The sequence below is a fragment of the Ambystoma mexicanum genome, chromosome 3p (genome assembly GCF_040938575.1).
Source record: "Ambystoma mexicanum isolate Mex_15411 chromosome 3p, UKY_AmexF1_1, whole genome shotgun sequence".
Lineage (NCBI taxonomy): Eukaryota > Metazoa > Chordata > Amphibia > Caudata > Ambystomatidae > Ambystoma > Ambystoma mexicanum.
Window position 1 is genome coordinate 167560933 of NC_090925.1, and position 24011 is coordinate 167584943.

General features: G+C 48.8%; 2 long non-coding RNA genes across 5 annotated transcripts in view; one reads left to right on the forward strand and one right to left on the reverse strand.

Moving 5' to 3' along the window:
- The window catches only part of LOC138580210 (uncharacterized), a 107318-nt gene extending 84188 nt beyond the window's left edge, over positions 1–23130 (reverse strand). For all 3 annotated transcript variants that reach the window (XR_011304203.1, XR_011304204.1, XR_011304205.1), the window contains exon 1: positions 22951–23130. This is a non-coding gene — a long non-coding RNA (uncharacterized lncRNA). The remainder of the gene's footprint in view (positions 1–22950) is intronic.
- LOC138580211 (uncharacterized) overlaps positions 13835–24011 on the forward strand; it is an 88199-nt gene continuing 78022 nt past the window's right edge. For both annotated transcript variants that reach the window (XR_011304206.1, XR_011304207.1), the window contains exon 1: positions 13835–14487. This is a non-coding gene — a long non-coding RNA (uncharacterized lncRNA). The remainder of the gene's footprint in view (positions 14488–24011) is intronic.

Sequence of the window (24011 nt, forward strand, 5' to 3'; positions counted from 1 at the left end):
ACACAGGTTACACCAATAACACATTGCATATTTGAAGCGTGAATGATAAAGCACAGGTTCTACAGAAGGTCACATATGATCCTAACAGCGGGTTGATTACAATAGAGCCATATATCATGTAGTACGATCAGTCCCCTGATCTGGAGATGGGGGAGATGACAGAAGCTCCAAGTCAACCTTGCGGTTCAAGTAGGTACAAAACTCTGTCCATATGTTTTTAGGTCGAGCATTACTAGGCAACATGTTAATGTAGTCTTCTTCACAAGATTGTGTCCAGGTAAGGGCTCTCAGCCACATTTCTAGGGAAGGGGGGGATCTGCGCTTCCAACATTGCAGGATGCATTTCTTGGCCACAATCGCCGCCACATTCAGAAACTTAGCTTCCCATTTCGCCTCAGCCCCCTCCCAGAGCCCAAACAGAAGAGACAGGGGGTCAGGGTCAACACAGAACCCCAACATTTCGGAGAGGGTCTCAAGCACCGCATCCCAGAACGGGGCCAGTGCCCCACAAGACCAGAACATGTGAGCATGGTCTGCATCGTTAAATCTACATCTTTGACAGGGGTGGGATTGATCCCGGGCAAATTTCCCAATAGCATAGGGAGTATAGTAAAGACGATTGAGTAGCTTGTATTGAACACATCTAACTCTGGAGTTAAGAGAAACCTTGCGTGTATGCGAGCACATTTTGGTCCACATATCATCCGTGATGTCTAATCCCAGAACCCAGCTCCAAGCATCCCGAATAGTGTGGGCGGGTTCTACGGCTCGCACAATCAACATTTTATACAGAGAGGACACAATGCCCTTACCACCAGCAGAATTGGCAATGTAGCAGATCTCGGGGGACTCCGGGGGTTCGTCCGGATACGAAGGCCACATGTCTTGGACTGCTGCCCTAAGTCGAAAGTATTGCAGCAGCTCCAGTGAAGACTTGGAGTGCCCTGACTTCCACGTATCTGGGGTGATGAATTTCCCATCGGGGAACAAGTCGGAGAATGATCTGTATCCCAGGTCTGACCAGTGACGCATAAAGAGCTTATCTTGTGTGGGGGTGAGGCCAGGGAACGACCAGAGGGGAAGCCATTTGTAATACGGGGGGGGGCCAGAACCAGGACCAGGCACCAGAATCCGTCGCCACGCCCTTATAGTGGAGGCTACTGGGTTAGCAGGGGCCTCCGAGCGATATGAGTGAAAAAGGATCAAGGACATGACATTTATTTCCCCGGGCGCCAGGATTTCAAGCTTAACATGCGGGGGTGTGGTCCCGGTGATGGTACCAGTATGTAGCATGCTGAGCCTGAGCGGCTATCCAATACTGGGTGAGATCAGGTGTACTGAAGCCGCCCTTCTCATAATGTAGGGTTATATGTTGCCACTTTCTACGCATGGCACCAGAATGCCATAGAAAGCGGGCGGACCCCGCATGCAGGTCCGCAAAGTACTGTTTTCCGAGCCAGAGTGGGACATTAGCGAATATGTATAGGAGCTTCGGAACTATGATCATTTTTATTAGGGACAGTCTCCCTGATAGTGAGAGGGGGAGGTTTCACCATCTTTCCATCCTGGCATCAGCATATTGCGTGGCAGCCCCATAGTTATCAGACAATAAGGAGGATTTTGAGAGGGACACCTGGACCCCTAGGTATTTGATGCCCTCAGGTGCCCATTTGAGAGGAAATTTGCATGCAGGTTGGGAAGTTGCGGGCGTAAGGGGAAAGATTTCCGATTTAGTGTAATTCATGGTGAAGCCCAAGAATGTGCCAATTTTGATAATTTCACGCATGATCGGGTCAAGGTGGATTGAAGGGTCTCTAATGTATAGAAGCACGTCATCGGCGTACAATGATATAATTTCGGGGGTATCCCGCAGACGAATCCCTTTGCGCACGTGGTTGTGTCGTACACTATCCGCCATGGGCTCGATGGCCATCGCGAATAACAGGGGAGAAAACTGGCACCCCTGCCGTGTGCCTCTGTGGAGGGAGAAGGGAGCCGACAGATGAGAGTTAACCAGGACCCTGGCCACAGGGTTAGTATATAGCAGTTTAATGCAGGACATCATGTATGGGCCGATCCCCATCTTCTCCAGCACCATGTAGAACGCTTTTTGGGCATCCAGCGTCACAGCCACAGCGTTGGCTTGGGGGTCAATTCTAGAGATGACGTTAAACAGTCGCCGAATATTTAAGGTAGTGGAACGGGCAGGGACAAAACCACTCTGGTCTGGATGAATCAGATATTTCATGATGGGGAGGAACCTATTTGCTATGATTTTGGCGAAGATTTTGGTATCGGTGTTGATGAGGGACAGAGGTCTATAGGAGCCACATTCATCAAGAGGCTTACCCGGCTTGGGGAGCACGGTGATGACAGCCTCGCGCAGGGACCGGGGGAGGGTAGTAAGATGCAGCGACTCCTCCCAAACCTCGTGAAGGCGTGGAGCAAGGAGGGCAACATGTTCCTGATAGAACTCAGCGGTTAGATCGTCTGGACCTGAGGCTTTACCTTTACGGAGGGCCGAAATAACAGCGGTGATCTCGTCAAGGGTGAAGGGTGCATCTAATTGTTCTTTGGTGGCTAGAGATATAAGGGACATTGGGATGCGATCTAGGAGGTCGTCTATGTCCTGCGAGCTGTGCTATCAATCCGGGCTCTACCTCCCTCGGCCCGGGAAAGGCGGGCAAGGGTACGGCCCGGCCTCTCTCCTTCACCATACTTTCTGGCCGCAATGGGTCGGGCAAGGTATCTTATCTCACTGAGGGCAAAGGACTCAAACGCATCCAGTTCAGTTCTTATCAGTGCAAGCTCGGATGGGGAGGGGGTGGTCCCATACTCGCGCTCTAACTCCTTAAGTCTGGACTCAGAACGGCGCAGAGAGTTTCTAATGTCTTTCAGGACCCCAGCCTCCCTAGAGATACACATGCCCCTGATGTAGACCTTAAAGGTCTCCCAACTCACCCCATCCGTTGTGTTGTGGCGTTTGTTATTATCAAAAAACGAGATGATATTTGCGAGGATGTCAGCCTTGAAAACAATATCATGCAGTGCGTCTGACTTAAACCGCCAGTTAGAGTGCTGGGGGAGGACCGGGTGCAGGGCAATGTGCAATGTGATCGGGGAGTGATCGGGTAATGTGCACGGCAGAATCTGGAATGGCTGTCATGGACAGAGGAGTAAAATGTAAACTCTTTCGACATTGGGTGGAGTACCCTCCAGGCATCTACCAGACCGGCAGTGAGCATGTGTGCATGAAGGCGACGAGCGGCTCTGGACAGTGTTCTAGGTGCAACACCGGATCTGTCCAAGTCGGAGTCTAGGATGAGATTCATGTCCCCCCCCCAGATAATGGGAACCCCAACGTAACCTAGGAGGATGTCAAGGATGTGGTAAAAACAAATCGGGTGCATCGATGCATGGGGCATATGTGTTGACCAGGAGGCATTCCGTGTTAGCAAGGAAACAGTGGAGGATCACATATCTACCCCGGTCATCTATATGGATGGTACAAAGGGAGAACTCCAAGGACTTGTGAATCAAGGTGAGGACACCTCTGGACTGTGAGGAGAACACCGTGTAGTATTTGTTGGGGCCCCATGCCGGGGCAAGAGAGGACGAGAGATGTGCGAGGGCGTGGGTTTCCTGTAAGAGAAGTATTTTGACCCCGTACCTCTGGACATAAGCCGTGATCCTGCGAGCCTTTGTGAAGTTGCTGAGCCCTCTGATATTCCAAGACATTAGCCTAATGGCCATTCAGTAGCACTTTAGGGGGGATTTGAGTAATGTGTATCATGTTTTGTCGAACAGGTGCCGGTCACCAATACAGTGGCCAGATACATCGTGCCAAAAGCTACCACTGTCTCACCATTTTTGTTAAAACATCCCCCAACTGCACCCCCCCTCCCTCACTGCCTTCCCCAACACAGCAGTGCCCAAAAACCCACCCAAAGTCTCATGGCTTTTGTGCCTAACCCAACGGGGCAGGACCGGCCCCCACACCCAACAGGGGAGCAACCAGTGAACAAAACAAGCCAAACTTGGCGTTGCAACTGCAGCGGGGTAGCTGCTGCCATGAGCCCGATTAAGATGATTGAACGGTGGAGTACACCAGATAACGTGCAGCGGTAACTAAGTTAAGTTTTAGAGGAGATACCATAGTAGAGTACGGTAAGTAGAGGGTATAGGAGTAGAGGATCCCAGTTAAGGTGCAATATACCGTAGAACATACACCTGTGACCCATATTGCGTTTCATGAAACTTCACAACGAGTTACGATAATGAAGGAATACACAAAGGAAAGGATACATAAGCTTACAAGGAAAATGCAAATGACAGGCGTGGTAATGGTACCACATATGATTCAAGTAGTGGGAGCATGGCAGGCCGGCTCAACCCTCGTCCACAGGGTTGCCCTCTGGCCCTGGGACAGGTATATGTGAAAAGTACAGTTAATTACGGTGGGTGAGCTTCAGCCTTGCAGGGAACAACATGGCATATTCCACCTTCCTCTCTCTAAGCAATTTTTTCATGCCATTGAATTGTCTGCGCTCCATTTGAACGTTGACCGAGAAGTCGGGAAAGATACGGATAGTCTGGGACTCAAGTTTTAGTTCTCCTTTTTCGCGGGCTAGACGTAGAATGTGGTCTCTATCCTTGAAGCTGAGAACCTTGGCAATAATTGGTCTGGGGAAATCACCCGGCTTGGGGCGTGCGGCCAGTGAACGATGGGCGCGCTCGATAGTGAAAAACGGGGAAAGTTGAGGATCACCCAGGAGGTCTCTCAGAAGGGTCTCGACCGCAAGTTCCATTTTGCCTTTGAGGGCTGCCTCCGGAACCCCCACAATGCGGATATTATTCCTGCGGGATCTGGACTCTAAGTCGTCACACTTCGCCTTGACCTGCTACATATCCTCATCTTCGGTGGCCCCAATCCTAGTCTCGGCCTCAACCAGCCTAGTGCCATGCTGATCCAATTTGGTGCGTAGTGAGGCTACATTGGCGTTTATGTCATCTAATTTTTCATGAAATGACGCAAAGTTTTTGGCCATATATTCCATAAGTGTCGTAAGGTCTGGCTGAGGAGAACATGAGGATGCATCTGGGTCGTCCTGAGGGAGGACAGCCCCACCTTGGTCTTGTTTGGCAAGTGATTTGGCAAACTTGTCCATTGCTCCAGCCTTGTTAGCCCCATGTGCTTTGCCGGACATATTTGGGGGCACACTGGGATCAACAGGGTATATATTGCAGTAGGTCAGCATTGGGGCCCCGGGGGGTTATGGAGGGACTTCAGCACTCAATCAGCGATGGGACGGCAACTGTCTAGGGGGCAGGAGCGAGGAGTACTCCCAGCAGGTGTGTTCCAGGGCGATGGGCCCACTCTGAGGGGCAGGCGAGGTGTCCAAGCGGCAGTATAACCTGGGAGGGATAGTATCAGGCGGCGCCCGCCCCCAAGCCATGGGGACCTCAGGCAGAAGGAGCCAGCAATGGAGGGCATCACAGTCAGAAACGCATAGATAATAGTTGCACAGTCTAGGAAGAAGAGAATGATGGAGCACCCAGAGTCGCACCGGCGCCAGACGAATGGTTTTGGGAGAGCCTGGAATGTGTGGGGGCCACTGTTCCTCGCGAAATGGGACAAGCGCAGCCTGTGGATAAGGCCGTCTCTATTGGGCGCAGTGCGCAGCAATCTGAACCCCCAACCTCCTCACCTTTGAGTATTGTAGGCTGAAATGCAGATGGCGATCCAGGTGGGAGCGAAGCTCCGGTTAGCAGATGGTAATCCGGGCGGGAGCGGGGCTCCAATAAGTAGCGGGAGCCCGACCACAGGGAGAGTCCAGCAGTGCCGCCCAGCCCCGGCCGTCCCACGGGACCAGGGAATCGAGTATTGTAGGCTGCGAAGCTGATGGCGATCCGGATGGGAGCGGGGCTCGAATTAACAGATGGTACTCTGGGCGGGAGCGGGGCTCCAATTTGCAGTGGGAGCACGACCACAGGGGGGCCCCGGCAGCGCCGCTCAGCCCCGGCTGTCCCACGGGACCAGGGACGTCAATGGTGGAACCGCCAGGCAGAAGTGTCGGGATGTCGTCGTTACAGGGGGGCCGCTCCAGCAGCCCCCGCAATATTTTGGATTGAATCCGCCCACCAGGGGGCCGGCATCGCCACTGCCGCCCACAAGCAGGAGCGGGCCGGCGAGGGAAGTCGCGCCGACAGACCACAAGCCCAAGCGCACCCCCACACGGGGTGAGCGGAGGCGCGAAGGGCAGCGCCACCCAGCAGCGCGCAAAGGTGAAGTCCGAGGCAGGCAGGCGGAGAAGGGGAGGCCCGGTGCCCCAAGCGGCAGTGCACCCCGCAGGCAGATGAGGAAGCCGGGCAGCCGGGCAGCCGGGCAGCCGGTCGCCGCCGCGGAACGTTTCCCCGCAGGGCGCAGGGGGGGTATGGGCTGCAGAGGGATCACGCGGCCCAGGAGGCCTCAGCCGGAGGTGGAGCAGCCACAAAGCTCCGATTTCGCTCCAAACCAGGGCTGGATGATGTAGAGGCGTTGGGCAGCACAATGCTCATGGTCTCAGCTCCAGAATATTAGTGGAACCGCTGATGCCGGCGGATTTTCAGCTGACGGGCCATGGAGCGTTAGAGCTAAGCAGCCATCTTGCTGGCTGCTCAACAGCGCCCCCCCATCCTGCCTTTCAACGAAAGAAACAGCCTGGATGGGCTGAAAAAACGCTGCCACTCCACTACTGAACATCCCCAGTATGCATGCACACCCCTAGACTTTCAGAAACACCTGCATGCACACAATTTCATGGAACACGTGTGGCATGGTGCGTGCCAGCAGAAGTGTGTGGCTGCTGCATGAGTGCAGCACAGGTAACAGAACTGTGTTCACCTCATGGTCTGTGTGGAGGAGTTGTGCGTGCAAGCATAGTGAGTGAGCACACATGGAAGTGTGAGTTAGGCTATGTTATTGGATTTATTGGGAGCACTGCTGCTATTTGCATGGTCTCTTGATGTTCTGGGATATGTAAGGGAACATGGTTGGCTTTCGTTAGTACTCACAGCATGAAACAGTGCAGGATTGCTTTGATGCTGTATTGATGCATGCAGGCTCTAGTATATTTGTATGTGTTTTGTGTCAAGGAAACTTGATGTATTTGTATCGAGAGATGCACTTTATGCTTTGCAAGAGCCAGGTTGGTGGACTTATGCTGTATTTTGCAAGCAAGTGGAAGTAATGTCGTGTTCAGATAGTGTGTAACGGGAAAGTAGACCAAGCTGGTACTCAATTTCCATGTGTGATCGGTTTGGTGAGTCAATGTAATTTGTTATTCAGTTATATACTGCAGCAGTTGCCTCTGTAGTATATACATGAATACTGTGCTTCCACGTGTCCGAAGTGTGGAATATGTTTTCTGTGGCCTGGTTCTCCAGTCTGCAGATTAGTGGAACAGAGTATAGGAGGAGAGGATGGATGGAGAGGGAACAGATTTTTCCAAAACGTCATAAATAAATATGTTGTGTTGTGCGCATCTAACATTGTGCCTCATATGTACTTGGTGAAAGAGGAACTTTGAAGACCTGAAGCAGTGAAGCGCATGTGCCAGAGCTGATTTTCGGTTACTTGCAGCAGCCGAACCTCACACAGGAAAGCAGACAACGTAACAGCATAATAAGTGAGTCAAGTTGATTAACAGAATGTTATATATGTTGCAATCCTCTTTTTTCCGATCCTGTGTGTACTGATGTTTTTGGTTGGAGGTATTACTGTTTTTATTTCCCGCGCTGCCCACACCACCTTCTCATGGGAACTGTTTGTGCTCGCATTATTCAAACCTTACCATCAAACTTTGCACTCAAGTGCCTGTCAGTGTTTTTTAAAGCAGCTGCAAACCCGCTACTGGGGTAATAAAAATGATGTACCCAGGGCTACCTTCAGCCACTCGATTTATAAGCACTATGCATGTCCTTCACTGAAGTTCTGTTAAAAACATGCGTTGGCAAAGCCAACAATTTCAGCTTGTTTATCAATATCAGGCATTCACCAAGCAGTGCTATCATATGCCCATAATGCCCAGGTATTCTCACTACCTTAGAAGCTGCTAGAATCCAGTTAAGACCACTATGACAGTGCCTGGCAAATGCCTTTCCCATACCTACACAAAGCCTTTTTGCATTGCCAATGCCCAATTAAGAATGCCTTTCATCTGTGTGTCCTGCTGCCCTTCCCTCCAAACATGGGAATAGGAAGAAATGGGTTAGGGATGCATGCTGCCCGGGCACCTTGCTTTGTTCAAGAAACAATGTTTATAGAGGTAAGTAATTTATTTTTCTAGTGATGTAATTCCACGTAATTTCATTTCCTGTGGTCACCCTACACACATTGCATTGGTCCCACTCCCACACTTGAATTCCACAAGTCTTTGGAATGGCCCTGCGTGGAGAGCGAGACACAGAAAATATGAATTATAACACACACACACACACACACACACACACACACACTGACACAGTGATGATATATGTGATTTAATACATACTGCTATTTTAATTTTGCGAAAAGTCGAGTTCTTTGACTAAAACACAATAAATAAATTAAAAAAAAGAAAAGTCCAAGGTGTCCCGTGTCCCCCCCAGATTCTATGGGTCTCCTACGACCCTGGTCTTCTCAACTGTCGTCCGATGCCCCATCGTTTCCGCATCTTTCTCTATGAACTAATTCTGCCTCGGAATACTCTGACTCGTACTATATGGCTGTATTGTTGCCATTATATCACAAAATTAGAATTGATAATAATGCTAGTACAAGTATCTGTTCGCACGACCTCCGAGCAACGGAGATAGCTGAACAGAGCAGAAATGAGTCACAGGCTATACAAAAAAAGCAGTGAAACGATTGAAAAAGCAACTCTGATGTTGTCTGATGAGAAGCAGTTTGTTTATACTTATTGAGAAAAGAGGTGTCCTGCCATTTCCATGGAGACACATCGTTAGCTGGCGCACAGAGAACGTTGACACGAGACATGCATTCATGTTGCGAAATGGCCCGTACGCGTCTAGTGATGTCAGCTACAGGGGCGGGTGATATGATTTAGTGCAGCGAGAGCAGTTGAATTTAGGGCGAGGTGGCAACGGATAAGATTAGCACAGGATGGCCGCGCCCCGCTCGTTGATTTTGCATGTATAAAAGTGAGGAAAACTAAGGTAAGGTGCATAGGAAATGCCTTTATGATCGATCACAGTTTGCTTAAAACCAGATGCCGAACGCTCGAGACTATAAAAATGTTGAGCACACTATTCCTTTAACGTTGATGGTGTTTGCTAAACATACTCCAATCAGAAGGCTATCAGACTGTACCACAGTAGTCCCTACAGAAGCTGAAACAACTATGGGGTTGTCAGCATCCTTGAAAGCTGACCGTCTTGGACAGACACAGCAAATTTGCATAGACAACACATTTCTCTGAGGCTCTGAATTTGAAATTTACATACGGTGATGCTACTGGGTGGCCAGCTTGTTAGATGAGTTGGCTGATTCTACAAAAATTAAATAAATATATGTATGTGCAGATGGGTGGCAAATTTGTATGTTTGCTCTGGGGGCAGAAATTCCCACAAGGAAAGCAGCAGAGCCCTGCCCAACCCTAGGTCGAAACAACATATTTTACAGCACATTTTACAAAAGCAATCGGAAACAAGCCATAGGCTTTACAGGAATGTGTAACATATAATATTGCAGCAACAACCACCTAACCTGCTGAGCTGTCTTTGCAGCATTCTGCTTTGGGATCTCCTACTTCTCCTGTTCCTGCCATACAGCTTTGTCGTGCCCCATCCACCACTCCTATCAAGTTTCAGGGGGTCCAATGATGAGGCGGCCTTTCCACTTAGAAGTGAGCAGCACTTGCCAATTTTGCAAGACACACGCTAAGACCCAGCCTGCGCCCAACAGAAGGGCAGCCAAAAGCCCTTTATCTTCCAGTGATTTAGATGACTACGACACTCAATGCATTTTTCTTTCCCTTTTAGGTCACCCAGAGCAAAGATTTGCAGAATCTCCACAGGTGCAGAATTAGACTTCTGCCCCTGTGGCTCAAGGAGAAGGGGAACAGCTGATCTCTCTTTCACTTCCTGCTCTCTCCCATCAGTGTTCCTCTCTCCTCACCTCCCTACTGCCTACCTTCAACCTTCAAGCTCCCTCCCTCCAACTATTTCTCCACACCACTACTTCCACTCATCTACTCCCCCTCTCCACTCTATTGCTATCTCTTTCCTTCCCAAACCTTTTCAGTCATCCTCCTTTCAGCCTTCCACTGAACTTGCCACGCCCTCGCTACTCTATCAGTCTCACTCTCACACCTTTCGCACACACCCACAACCTAATAGCGCTTTCTCTCACTTAGCAACACCTCACCTCGCACACTCCTTCATTAGTTCTCTAGGCCCTTTTGCACCATCCTTCCTCTGCCCGGCCTCTTGGTCTTTATCCTTCCTCAACCTTACCCGAATAAGCCATGCCTTCCTGCTTCATGTTCCTCCATTTATTCTTAATCTTCCCTCACCATTGGCTACTTCCCTCACCTGGTTACCCAGGCCAACCACAGACTTCCTCTCCCACCTGGGAGGGATTACAGGTGAATAAAGTCAATAATGTGAGGGATTAAGCCCACCTCTTTCTGATGCACGCGTCTGCCATTTTCAGTAATGGTGACAGGCTACAGAACCCAACAGTCTCAGTGTTGTACTTCATGAATACTCTTCTCAGCGTACACAGAATGCCAGAATCCCGACTGGACAGCTCCACGACACGGTAGCAGGTAACAGTCTTTTGTTTGTGGGTGTCTGGGTTAAAATGGTGCATTTTACAGAACACTTGTTTGAAAAGTTGGGTAAAAAGCCAAACAGTTTGCAAATGATTGGTAGGATAACTCGTGAAAGAAATACAATAGATGCAAGTCACCAACAGTGCACATGAGCATTTCTCCAACACATTTTCATGATGCCTTTTCCCACAGTATGTGCAGGTATAAAAAAATGTCCATGCTGGCTGCACCAATATATGCCTGTATTCCCTTATAAGAATATATTCACCTTTGCTTTGCGCACAATGTCAGTAATGATACTATAGGAAACTATGTCCACCCTTGTTCTGCCGATATTTGGTAGTATCCCCACACAAGGACATACTCCAGTTGGGTTTACTATTAAGAATACATTACACAGTATGCAAACATGTCCAAACTGGATGCACCAAAATACCAGCCTAGCTACATAATAACATATGATGCTTGCTTTATTAAAGATGCCCAATACATAATGTCATAAAACAATAATAAATGGCTAGACTGGCTGCACCAAAATGCCAGTCCAGCCATGTAATAACACCTATCAGGCATGCTTTATCATACTTGTGATACCATGCCCTCCCTACACAACCCACAGGTAAAGCTTCATCATCAATACCCACAGAAGAGGGAATTTTGTTCCTCACTGTTTGTTCACGTAAACCATGGCTGGAGTGTTATCCTTCAGGATAATCATGGTCTGTCAGGGATGGAGCGGAATCTCAGGGTCCTGTGGACCAGTCAAGCTGGTCTATCACAATGCCCGATCAGTGCTGTGAACTACCTGGAAGAGGGAGGAAGAGGGTATCTGTAGGACTTGCCCCTGGTCAATCAATCCTCTTACTGTATACCTTGAAACATAAGCATTATCCTCTCAGAGCCTGGGATGGCTGCTGCACTCACTACCTACATTCTGCTCATAAAACCAGCCATGTTGCCACTTCTCATCCCTGGCATTAACGCTCCAAAGGAGATCCACATAAGTGAATCCTCAAAGCACCTGACCGCCCTTCACATGGAGAGGGGAGACCCTGGGTGCCTAAACACAATCATACAAGTGTGGATCTTGGGGTAGTCGGACACTCCATGATAGACCGTCAGAGGGAGCTCTTTTGGAAACACCAGATGGAGGTACCCTCATAGTAGGACAGCAGAGCAGGAGTGAGGACATGATAATCCAGCAAGCCTGCCAGCATGGAGGATGAGGGAAGCTTCCGTCTGACTTCAGAATAGCCGCTTACCAACTTAAAGGCTTGTCCCTTTGGAGTTGGCACAGCTGGGCCAATTATGGTGAGGATCACTTCCTATAAAAAATGGCATGATAATCTCAGTTTCACTGTTGGAGAATGGAGTAAAGAGTCTACCAGAAGCAGAGTGGTGGTGAGTTACAACATGTTGAAGAAACTTTGTGCAGCATGCAGGGTACTCTATCCCTTTGAGCATGAGGTATCTAGTTGAGGTTGCAGGGTACTATATCCCTGGAGAATGAAACTCTCCTGCCAAGCGTGCAGGGTGCTATATCCCCTTAAGCATGAGGCATCTGGTTGAGGGTGCAGTGTACTATATCCCTGGGAGAGTGAACCTCTCCTGCCAAGCATGCAGGGTGCTATATCCCCTTGAGCATGAGGCATCTGGTTGAGGGTGCAGGGTACTATATCCCTGGGAGAGTGAAACTCTCCTTCCAAGCGTGTAGGGGGCTATATCCCCTTAAGCATGAGGCATCTGGTTGGGGTTGCAGGGTACTATATCCCTGGGAGAGTGAAACTCTCCTGCCAAGCGTGTAGGGGGCTATATCCCCTTAAGCATGAGGCATCTGGTTGAGGGTGCAGGGTACTATATCCCTGGGAGAGTGAACCTCTCCTGCCAAGCATGCAGGGTGCTATATCCCCTTGAGCATGAGGCATCTGGTTGAGGGTGCAGGGTACTATATCCCTGGGAGAGTGAAACTCTCCTGCCAAGCATGCAGGGGGCTATATCCCCTTGCGCATGAGGCATCTGGTTGAGGTTGCAGGGTACTATATCCCTGGGAGAGTGAACCTCTCCTGCCAAGCGTGCAGGGGGCGATATCCCCTGGACCATGAGGTATATGGTTGAGGTTGCAGGGTACTATATCCCAGGGAGAGTTAACTTCTCCTGCCAAGCGTGCAGGGTGCTATATCCATGAGACTGAGAAGTTAAGAAATGAGCTGGATGCTGCATCCCTAGATTCGAAAGCCTGATGCTTCCATCCCTTGTTTGGACCCACCCAAGCCTTGGGTGGGGATTTGGCCTACACCGTCTTGACATGGCCAGTACAAATCCTTGAAACTGATCTTCTTGAGTCACAAACCCTGCCACTATATCTCATGTGTTTAACTATTTTAAAGTGAGGATGTACGTCCACTGGGAGCACCGTAGCACTGAAAGGATGCTCCTGAAGGTCCCAGTGTCCCATCATTCCAAGCACAGGTTCACACCTCGGTGAAGGAGGGAAGATCGTCCTCCACATCATCTTGTGGGTCAGAAATGCCACCCCATGTTTTGGTCAGGCAGGTGTACGGCTGAATCGCCGGCTCCATGGATTTAGGAGATTCCAAAGTAGATGGTTTATGAACAGGAAGCAACGGGGGGTGGGGGGGTAAAGGGGAAGAGTCAACTGGCAGCATAGTTGCTGCTTGGACCAATATAACGGGAATAGCCAAAGCAGGTGGAGAAGAGGTGCTGACTTCGTTAATACGTTTCTTATGGTAGCCGTTCATTGCTTGAGCAGTGATCATTTTCACATAATCTGTCGTCTCCTGCTTGTTGGGATGAGGCCGATCCTGATAAATGTCTAGCCTGAAGAAACCAAGTGGGCACCCGGAAATGGTGTCCAGTCATTTTTTTTCGAATACCAAAGTTTCGAATACAATATTTGAGGATACATTGTTCCTAATAGTCTTTTTTTCGAATAGTACATTTTTGAGAATCATTTTCGACTGTTACATCTAAAAAAATTACATGGATACTTATTGGTTGAATGTAACTTTTTTTATTTCCAATATTACATTTATTTTATAATAATGTATTTTCTTAATATATATTTAACTTTTAATCACTTAAAACTGTTCTATATTTTGAACAGTAGATGGCGCCATTGGATCATTTATTATGTTGGTGATTTTTTTTGTATATTCTTGTAGTCCAACGTGCAACGTATGACGTTCATGCATTTGTGCGTGGACACCATTTTGTGAGTTCCTTTCTTTGCATTGGGTGCTTCTGCTGGTGCTCTCTCGATTTTTTAGATCCTTTTTGTTTTTTTAACTTGGAGCGTTTTTTTTTCTTAGGATACGGCATTTTGTATCGTGGAATGGATTATTTTTTTGGTACTACTGGATGGATTTGTTTTTTTTAATGGTTTTGTATTGTGGAATGCAGTTTTCTACTACTGGATGGATTTGTTTTTTTTAATGGTTTTGTATTGTGGAATGCAGTTTTCTATTACTGGATGGATTTTTGGCAAATTTTCTGGATTCCCGCTTACTTGGATTGGATCAGGATGGACAACTTGTATTTTTTTGCACATTTTTCATGTGCAATCTTGTTTGGATTGCGGAATTATGGTGAAATTGGATTTTTATGGTTATTTCTTGCTGTGGATTTTGGATTATGCTGCAACTCGGTGTATTTGGTGAGTTTTTACTTATTTTTTCATCATTTTAAGTTATATGATAGTGCTTGTAAATAGTTCATAGCATCCATTGTTTCAAACCTGTTCACGATACTCGCTATACGTTCTTCATAATCTCTGTATTTTTTTAATGTGTATTTTCCATTGAAATAGTCTGAGCGATTTTTATTTCTTGTGTTGATTGTTCCATTTTAAGTTGCTTTATAAAATGCCACAGATTTGTGTTATTTATGTTAAATAGTTTATTTATTCTGCTCTGCCATCCTTCTTGATGTTGGTTCTTGCTCTGTTTTCTTATTTGGCTTTTCTCCTTGTACCATTCTGTGTTAGTTACCCTATCCAGGTGCTTTCCACCTAGTCTAGTAAATCTGCAAATTGTTCCTCATGCATCTTAAAGTGTTCCGTATCAATTAGTGTTTCGTAATATGCAATTACTTGGTCTTCTTTAACAAGTGCTAATGAAAATATTTGCTTTATGTTGTGTTGAAAATCAGTTTTCAATGTATTTTGTTTGCAGTCCCAGTTTTTGTATTTTTCTCCAAATGGCTTGGCCAAAATGAAAAAAAACATCCTTGGATATTTGTCTCAGGGTATATTGTTTTAAATGCTTTTATTTGTCCTTGCTTGAAGTCCATTACCACTGTATTAGACTTTTTTTTTCAGGAATAGCTTCTTTTATTTTTCCAAATAGACATCTGTACAATTCCTCTGTTTTATTTGGCATTAATGCACATACCAACAGTATTACTGTCTCGTTTATGCTGCCGTGTATACTATTAAACTGTACAAATGGTTCAGGACATGATTAAAAGGTTGCATCGCCATGCCATACTGTTGAATTTCCAATATGTAGTAAATTGTCATTAGTTGTAAAAATTAGTATTTTTTCTTGTTTTATTTCTAATGTGGCGAAGAGAAACCGCTCCACCTTTTCAGTTTTTTGCAATATGTCTGGTATATCTATTTCTGCATATGTATGCGGTGTCATTGGTAGGTTTTTTTTTGTTGTTTTTTTCTATTAATGCTACGTTGGAGCAGTTTTGTATTTGGCATTTGAGCCGCAACATTTAGCGGTTTTTTTTTACATGTTCTGCTTACTATTGAACCACTTGCCTCATTTTGATGCGTTTTTGCAGTTTTCTGTATTTCATTTATAGGACCTCATTACGACTTTGGAGGTAGCCATGGCACTGTTAGCACCATGGCTGCCTCCAAAATCGTGTCTGGGTCCGATCTGCTGGAGTGGGGATTTACCGGGACATTCCGCCCTAGGCGGACCCGGTATGTCCCCATTCCAAATGCCATTCCCCATTCCCATTTGAGCCCCCATAGGGCTCAATGGGAATGGGGAAGGCGCTAATTACGGCCCTGCTTATGGCAGGCCCGTAATTTGCACCCTGGTCCCCTAATGGGACGTTTCATTTCACGATTGTACGTTTAACCTTCACATACCAACTGGTTTCCTCCCATTTGTGATTTCACATAATCAATTATGGCACTCATCATGTATCTGAAATATCAAAAGTACTGGTTAATTTTTTTGTGTGTCTTTTATATGGGTCATTTTTTCTCATTTTGTCATTTCATTATCATTATTCATTCTGTTTACAGTGTGTCAGTGTCTATATAAGGTTCTTTACTCGTCTTTCGTTTCTAGTGTTTTGACCCTTAAGTGATCGGGTTTTCTAGTACTATATGGTTTTGACGTTCAAAGCTTTAGTTTTGATCGAATGACTTTTTACATGATTTCTATTTGATGTTGAAACTTTTACTTTCGATACTTTTGATTTGAAACATTTGTTTGTCAGCACTTTTTTTTCCGATACTATCACTACAAACCCCCGGAAATGCTGAGGATAATCTCACCTAACTCGGGCAATGATATGATGTGACATTTAAAACACACCTGTAGACAAGACTTGACAAGACAAGGAAGGGGAAACAAAGGGCGGACAAAATAACGATCTTACTAGGCCTTGTGTCATAAAGATCACGCAAGTGCAGAGAAGAAGGAAGGGGAAAAGTGCCAGGGGAGAGGAGAAGGGGCAAATACAGTTAACTCACAAGTGCAGTAAGTGGGTGGCTAATAAGTACAGACCCTTAAGTGCTGGGGGGCCCAGAGGCATTGCGAGAGCAACTGGACATGCAGGAGCCAGGGCCCGGGTTCAGAGGGTGACCAGGTGAACAGTGCGCGGAGCAGTCAGGTGCATCAGCAGGGGAGAGGAAGAGAGAAAGCAGAAGCGAAAAGGAAGGCCTCGAGTTGCTTCCGGAACGGGTAGGCGTTCTGATCAAGTTTGAGAGAGGCAGGGAGGTTGTTCCAGATGGAGGCCCCAGGTGAGGAGTTGGATCTGCCCCCAACTCTCTGCTCGGAGAAGCATCTGACCGTCAGAGAGTTGGAGGTAGAGGAGCGGAGAGTCCGAGAAGGAAGATGTTTAGGAAGAGAAAGTTGGAGGTAGAACGGCCCTAAGCCCCAGAAAGCCTTGTGGGCGATGCAGAGGGTCTTGAACCTAACCGTTGCAGCCACAGGCAGCCAGTAAAGACATTCTAGAGCTGGAGAGATATGATCCCTGGCCTTGAGGCCAAGGACTAGTCTTGCAGTCCTGTTCTGGATATGTTGTAAAGGTCGAAGAGTAGAGGCTGGAAGATTTAGAAAGATTCTGGGGTCTAGTCTACTCCTGGTGAGAGTAGTTTCCTGCCTGCGGCCTCTCTAAAGTGGGGGTTAAAGGGGTGGAAAAAGAAACCATGAATTGTACGAAGGGAGTTCATCTGTTCAATAGCCGTAGGCAAGGGCCCATGCGGTCTTCCATTTCTTGAGGTATATAGGAAGGAGAAATGGGCACTCCTGGCTAGTTCCTAGTGCCTAGAACTGCAGTCCAAAAGAACAGTTTAGTCTCATAGAATATTGGATCTCAGGTTTGTCTAGGCACAAGTACTGTTTCTCATGACCCCAAAGCAGGTAGTTCACATTAAGCACTTTACTTACATCTCAACACAAAATGTGCTGCTTCTATGCTGCCCCCATCCGCTTGAGACCCAAACCTTCACTTAAATATGGATTATTTCTTCAGTAGATTCCAAAGCAAAACCTTCCCCAAACTTAGCTTAATATTCTGTCAGATCTGCAAAAAGTTCAAAATTGCATTCCTGATCGTTTTGTAGGGGAGGGTTGGTCCAAAAGACCCCCCTTGCCTACATCCCTTCCCCAGGTGAGGGCCATGGCTCATTGGGCGTCCCCTCATGCCACCAGGGCCCAGGTGGTGGGGGGCTCACCTGCTGAAGACATTGCCCACACGTATTGAATTTAGCTAGGCCTCAAAAACCATTTTGTCTGACAAAGATGGTGTGAGCTCAGCGCACTGTAGCGCGGCCCCCACCCTTGGAGAGTTTCAATTATCCCTGTTGCCGCAGCTCCCTGGCAGATCCGCTGTGAGCCCGTTCCCACGAACAAGACGGACATGAGCTAGCGTAAGATACTAACACTGTAACATTTCACCTTCCGCAGTGTATCACTGCTCCCAGCATGACCCGCGCCAGCGAGGCCTGGGTGATGGAGAGAACTGTAAAATGGTCATCGGATGAAAGCAGAAAAGTCCCCAAATACTAATGCCAAAACTACTTGTAATACGCGCATTCTCTTCATAAAACTTCTTCTATTAAAGAAACCTGTAAAAATGTGTAATTATGGTAGAACGCATGCTCACATGACACCAGCAATGAAGGACCCACACCCCTGCAGTTGTGTGCAAATAATAAACAGCGCTCTGGGGGACTATTCGTTATATGTATCATTGAAAAGCTTACACTCCACGGTCCCGCGCCATAACCGAATTAATGCTGCTAGAGTACAAGGGAAGACAAGTGTAATCATACAGAGGGCTCATGTGAAAGACGCACGAGAATGCACCCGTCATGTGTGTATGTCTAAGCCCTTATGTGCCACTACCGCCAGGCACGGTGGCGAATCCCTTTCTTTGTGCTCCACCAACCACACTACTACCTCACTTACTGCAAATGTATATGCATATAACTAAATGCTGTAGTTGTTAAAACATAGTGTACAAATGGCTATATTTTAGAGACATTTAGCAAAGTTGAAATGTATGCTTTCGAGTGATCCAAACGAGTATTATAGAGTGTTCAAATGTTTGTGATGTTTTCACCTAAAGTCGGCAACACACGAGGAAAATACCTTTGTGAATATGTGCAAGGCCATTCCCCCTCCCACCCTGCGAAGACTGCCAAACAAGAGAGCAGAGGCCCGCGCCGCGCTGCTCCACCTCCCCCAACCAGGCTGCAGCTGCTTCAAAGATTTGTAGTCCCCTCTGCAGCACCCAAGGCCACGGCCCGCCACCTGCATTATTTACAGCACAGCAGTAAACCTCTGCCTGAATACACAAATCCAAAGGCGCTCCCTCTTAAACCCCGCAACCCACCGGATCACCTTAGACTTATGGCCCTGTCCAATTAGGACACCCAATACTGTGGCAACATACAGCAGCCCATTCATAACGACTTCTAACAAGACAGAAAGGCATGTACCGCCCGTCCCATGCCCTGAGACTTAGCCCCTTGACCTATGGTACCGGTCAATAGGACACTGGTAACTACGCACTGATGAATGACCATCAAACCCCTCACAAGGTGCATTCCCCCTGTGTTGCATTAACCTGTAGAATAACCTATTGAAAGATTTACTAAAGAAGATAATATTGCAATGACCGAATGACTGCGGTGTGCATGGCCTAGAGCAAATAAATCAGGAAAAGACATTCATCTCTGACACTGGCCACAATGGCACAACAACACCGCCCGGATGAACTCAGCCGACCTGCCAGGCCCAGCCCAACCCACGAGGCTGACCAGTGACATCCTCCAGCCAAGGCCAACCACATCGCAGCAGCGCCTATAGCTAGTCATCACCACCCAATCGCATTGAGCTTGTGCCCCTTACAGTATGTAGGTTCTGATGACGTTTTTTGTAAATATATACGCCTGTCTTTGCTATTGTCAGACAGAGCGCTCTCGGAGTTTGCAGAGTTCTTTGCATGCCCTATTCTGATTGATAAACTCCCATTTACGCTCACCCGCACTCTGTCTTGGCCTTATTCCCATTCTGGGAGAGTCCTTCATTGTCTCTCATTGCGGGGAGGATCGTGCTGGTTGGGGACGCTTGCCTTCAGTTTCAATGCAGCAAGGACAGTTCAGGGCCCTAGTATTCGACTTTCCTTCAGGAATTGTATTCCCACCTGGACTAACTCCTACATAGCACTTGTTTGAGCCTAGCATTGTGAGTTTCCTCAGTCAACATAGTCCTCGAAAAAAACTGGATTAGGAACTCCTGCCAGGAAATGTGCGATGGAGCTTTTAAAGACCGGGGATCCAATTCTGAAGAAGGGGATGCACATTTAGAAAAGTGTTGTTCTGCGGCAGAACAATACTTTTCTAAATGCCACCATTTCCACCACTTAGTCAATGTCCCTTGTCAGCGTTTTACACCCTGACGTAACCGCAATAAATGCGGGTGTGGGCTGATTGCGCATGCCAAGCATCACTTTTGCACACGTGCGGTAAAATAGGTGGTGATCTACTGCCTCCTGGGCCTGACTCTGAGCTTGTGATGAAAGCGGACATTCTCGCCTCCAGTTTCCAGCACCGCCATTCTGAGGTGGGTGGAAGGCTTGGAGGGGAGGTGTGCTTTCCAGCCAGCAGCAAAAGTGGCTCAAATTTCTCATTGTGGGAGAAACATGTGCTCCAGTGGTGCTGTGAGAAATTCTTAAGACTACTACTTTTCTAATTTGCGAAAGTGTCCCTAAGCTTTCAGCAGGTGCAAAAAGTGGCGCTTCAGTCTGGGAAATGCCATTTATTCAAAGGGAAAACATGTGCAGTATATTTTACCTCTTGCTTTGGACACGTAAAGGCTGTGCCCCTGCCAGGAGAATCCCCTGGCAATCTCTGCCCTGCATTCCTGATGGTTGCCAGTGCTGTTGTCCAGCCGTAAATCAGGCACATGCTAACAGAGGCTTTCATGTCCCTGCACCACATTATTTCTTTGTAAGAATATGGTGCGTGCAAGAAAAGTCTTCCTCCTGCATGGAAGAACAGGTTTGGGTTATTGCATGCGCCTCAGAATCGGGGGCCCCCTGGAGGTGGCAGTGGAGAAGAAGGACTGAATTCCTTACAAAGTGTTAAGCTCTTGCTTTAAAAAAACGAAGTTTAAGAGTAAAAGGAGATATTACAGAAAAAGACCACAAGAGGGCACACATGCAAGCAGTCTACACAAGCTAGCACAGCCTGAAATATGTAAACTGGGCGCCGAAGGAGCACTCCTTGGGTACTGTTGTGTGGTGAACCCTCCCGTGTGTTGCCCCTTTTAGGGGATGTGTCCCTCCCCCTTTGTATTGCCCTTTTAAGATGGACCCTGACTTCGTCATGGCCAGGGCCAAGCTAATAAAAGGGAGCCCTGCAGGCACGTGCGCCAGAATGGCTGCAGACTCCAGAAGAGGAGCGACTGAGTCCGTGTCTCCTTTCTTGCGGGAGGCCCAGACCTGCATGCCCCGATGACGTGGGACCCTCGTGCCAGCGCGGTGACAGATGCCCGCACGGTCAGGGGCATGGTTGGCTGGGCCCCCACCACCCCCGCCCCATTAGTGCTGATGTCTGGTGGTACCAAAGGGGGCATGACGGATGTCCATGGCAGGCCCCAAATCCCCACAGGCGCTGGGCCTGTAGAGTGCCGGTGCCCATGGCACTCAGGGGGCCTGCTGGCTGTCCATAGCGGGCCCCCATAACATTGGTGACGAGGATGAGTCCACGTGGCATGGTCCCTGCTGCTCGTGAGCACTGGGGAAAGAAAGATGGTGAGCAGCTGCTGCCGCGAAGAAAATGACGGTGCCTATGGAGAGAGAGTGATACTCCCCTTCCTACGTGCCATCCGACACAAACCGAGGAGTGAGCAGCCCTGGCCCCGAGAGGGAAGAAGAGGAGTGCAGGCCTTTCCAGCACCCTGCCAACCGTCTCCCCCCCTGGCCAGGGTGAGGATCCGTCCGGAGCCCCTGCGGTGAGAACGGCGTGGAAGAAGTAGCCATCCCCGCGGCATCCGTCGTGCTGAGGGGGAGAGAGAGCCAACATGCCCCTGAGAAATTAGCTGTGCGTAGGAGGATCCAGCAAACATTCCCATGCGCACCCGCCCACAGCAACGTGAGGCACCAGGGTCGCATCTGTGGCCCCCGGGGTATCATTTGCCAGAGCGAACAAGAAGACCGTCCGGGCCCCCACTGAGATCTCGGGCCCGGCGGTGGAAATAAGGAGGTGGTCCAGCAGGGAGGGAGCCTACCTGCAAGCCCCTGCGGCTTCTGCCGCCGTGGGGGGAGGAAGGAAAATGTTGCAACGGCAGGCGCGACGAATGTAACACCTCCCACCTGGGGAGGGAGAAGTGTGCTGCTGCCCCACTCGGGGGAAGAAGAATGTAGAAGTGGAGCGCCAGCCCCCACTCCAACAGAGGCGGCGGTGCACCGCAGGAATCATGGAGGGAGGACCCGCGGCTAGGAAGGAAGCTGCGACAACAAACAATAGGAGAAGGGGGGAAGCCCAGGACCCTGCTGGCAGACCCTCCCTGACCGTGGTCCTCAGTACAGAGGGGGCTCGTGCGGCCAGGGGAGTGTCAGCCCGCAGCCCCTACGGGCCTCACTGCCCCTGTGACAGCACCCGTTGGGGAAAAAAGATGCATCTCCTGTCGGAGAGGGAGGAGGTGTGTGCCCCCGCCAATCACGGAAGGACTTTACATTGGATGACCCCTACAGTGCTACCTCGGGACACAGTTCACAACTTCAACACATTACGTTCTTCGGTGTGTGTGTATTTGGATTTGGAAGACTGGTCCTAGTCTGAGGGACCTATGCAGGGCTTTAAGTGGGGTAAGAAACTGGGGGGGGGCCCTCATTTGGGGGTGTGGCCTAAGACATGATGGGCGTGGCCTAATTGGTGGGAGGGGCCTAAAGGCGACATGGTAAAATTGGTCTCCAAGAGAAACCATATACTCATGCGCCTCTCGGAATGCATTAAACTGATCATTTCATGCCCTAGAACAGGGCAATTTTAAAAGTTGCACCCAATCATTTTTAAAATAGGCCTACCTGGGTGTGTCATAGCCAATTTTCAGTATCAAAATGCGAACTTGTTAGGATGCTCATGTCTAGTGATTTATTTTCCTTGATCTAAACGTTCTGCTGTTTGTTCCCTCGCATTCTATAATGCGAGGGAACAAACAGCAGAACGTTTAGATCAAGGAAAATAAATCAAAGCAAATGCGCGCGGACAGAAAAGTAAAGGAAACAATTCGAAAAAAAGAAAAATACAGAGAATGAAAGCACTTTCAGCTGGCCGAGGTGAACACACTGAAGTGCGAACCTCGACCAGTTGAAACTGCAGCAAGGAACAGTAAAGCCAGTGGCAGCAGTCACTTACTGTGACTTTCTCCTTCTCCTTCTCGTCGGGTGGTGCTGGTGGTGGTCGTCGTCGCCGCGGCAGAATCCAGAGTCAAAGCCAAGGTAAGAAATGCGAGCGACCGTGGTGAACCCTTTTATTTGGGTTGCCCAGGCTGGGACCCTCTAACTTCCTCTGGTAACCCTCGCAAGGGTTTGCCAGAGGAAGTTAGTGAAGTGCTCTTCCGGCATTAATGCAGCAGGCAGCTGTGACTGGCAGAAGTGTCAGCCAGTCACAGCGTCGCTCGGGCTGTGACTGGCTGGCAAGTCTGTCAGTCACAGGCTTGCCTGACTGCCATGCCTGGCCTCTTGATGGCCGGCCGGCGGGCTCATCTCCCGTTGCGTCTGTGGCGGGAGATGCACCCGCCGTGGCTTGGTGGGATCGGGGGGCCCAGGCAGGGCCCCGGCTCAGTCTCACTTTTTGGAGACTGCCGGGGCCCGGCCCCGGCAGGCCCCGGCCCACTTTAAGCACTGGACCTATGCCCAACGCAATCTTGCCCTTGTCAAGGGCGTTATGGACAACCAAATTATCATGAGCATAGTGGAAGTGTAGACCAGCAGCTGTAGTAGGAGCTCCAAATAAACAGAAGCCTCGCTGTGCCAACTTCGTTCCCGAGCTAGACAGTGATCCCGGTCCCCTAGTGGACAAGGAGAAAAGAAAAGAAAGGTGCCTTCCATGTGTTTCGTGTGTGGGGTGGCAGCGCGAAGAAAAATCAATGTTAGACGCCACTTGCAGATCCCAGGCAGCACGTGCGGGGAATATAATCAAATGCTCCATATCAGTGTGAGGAAAAACCACAACTGCAGCTGCTGACAGTTATGGATACCAGGCAGGAGCACATCCTTGCACACCCGCCGTGCTAGCAAGCCCCATGGTAATCCCAGGGTGTCGGAGACTGAAGTGCAACATGCGCCACATCGGAACGTGCATGAGAAAATAGGAGTGGCCTCGGCAGAACCCAGCCATCTGGCAGTGCTGTGTTTGTGCTCACAACACAGGAACAAGTAAAAAAAGAAAAGCAAAGAAAGCGCCCATGCCGCAAC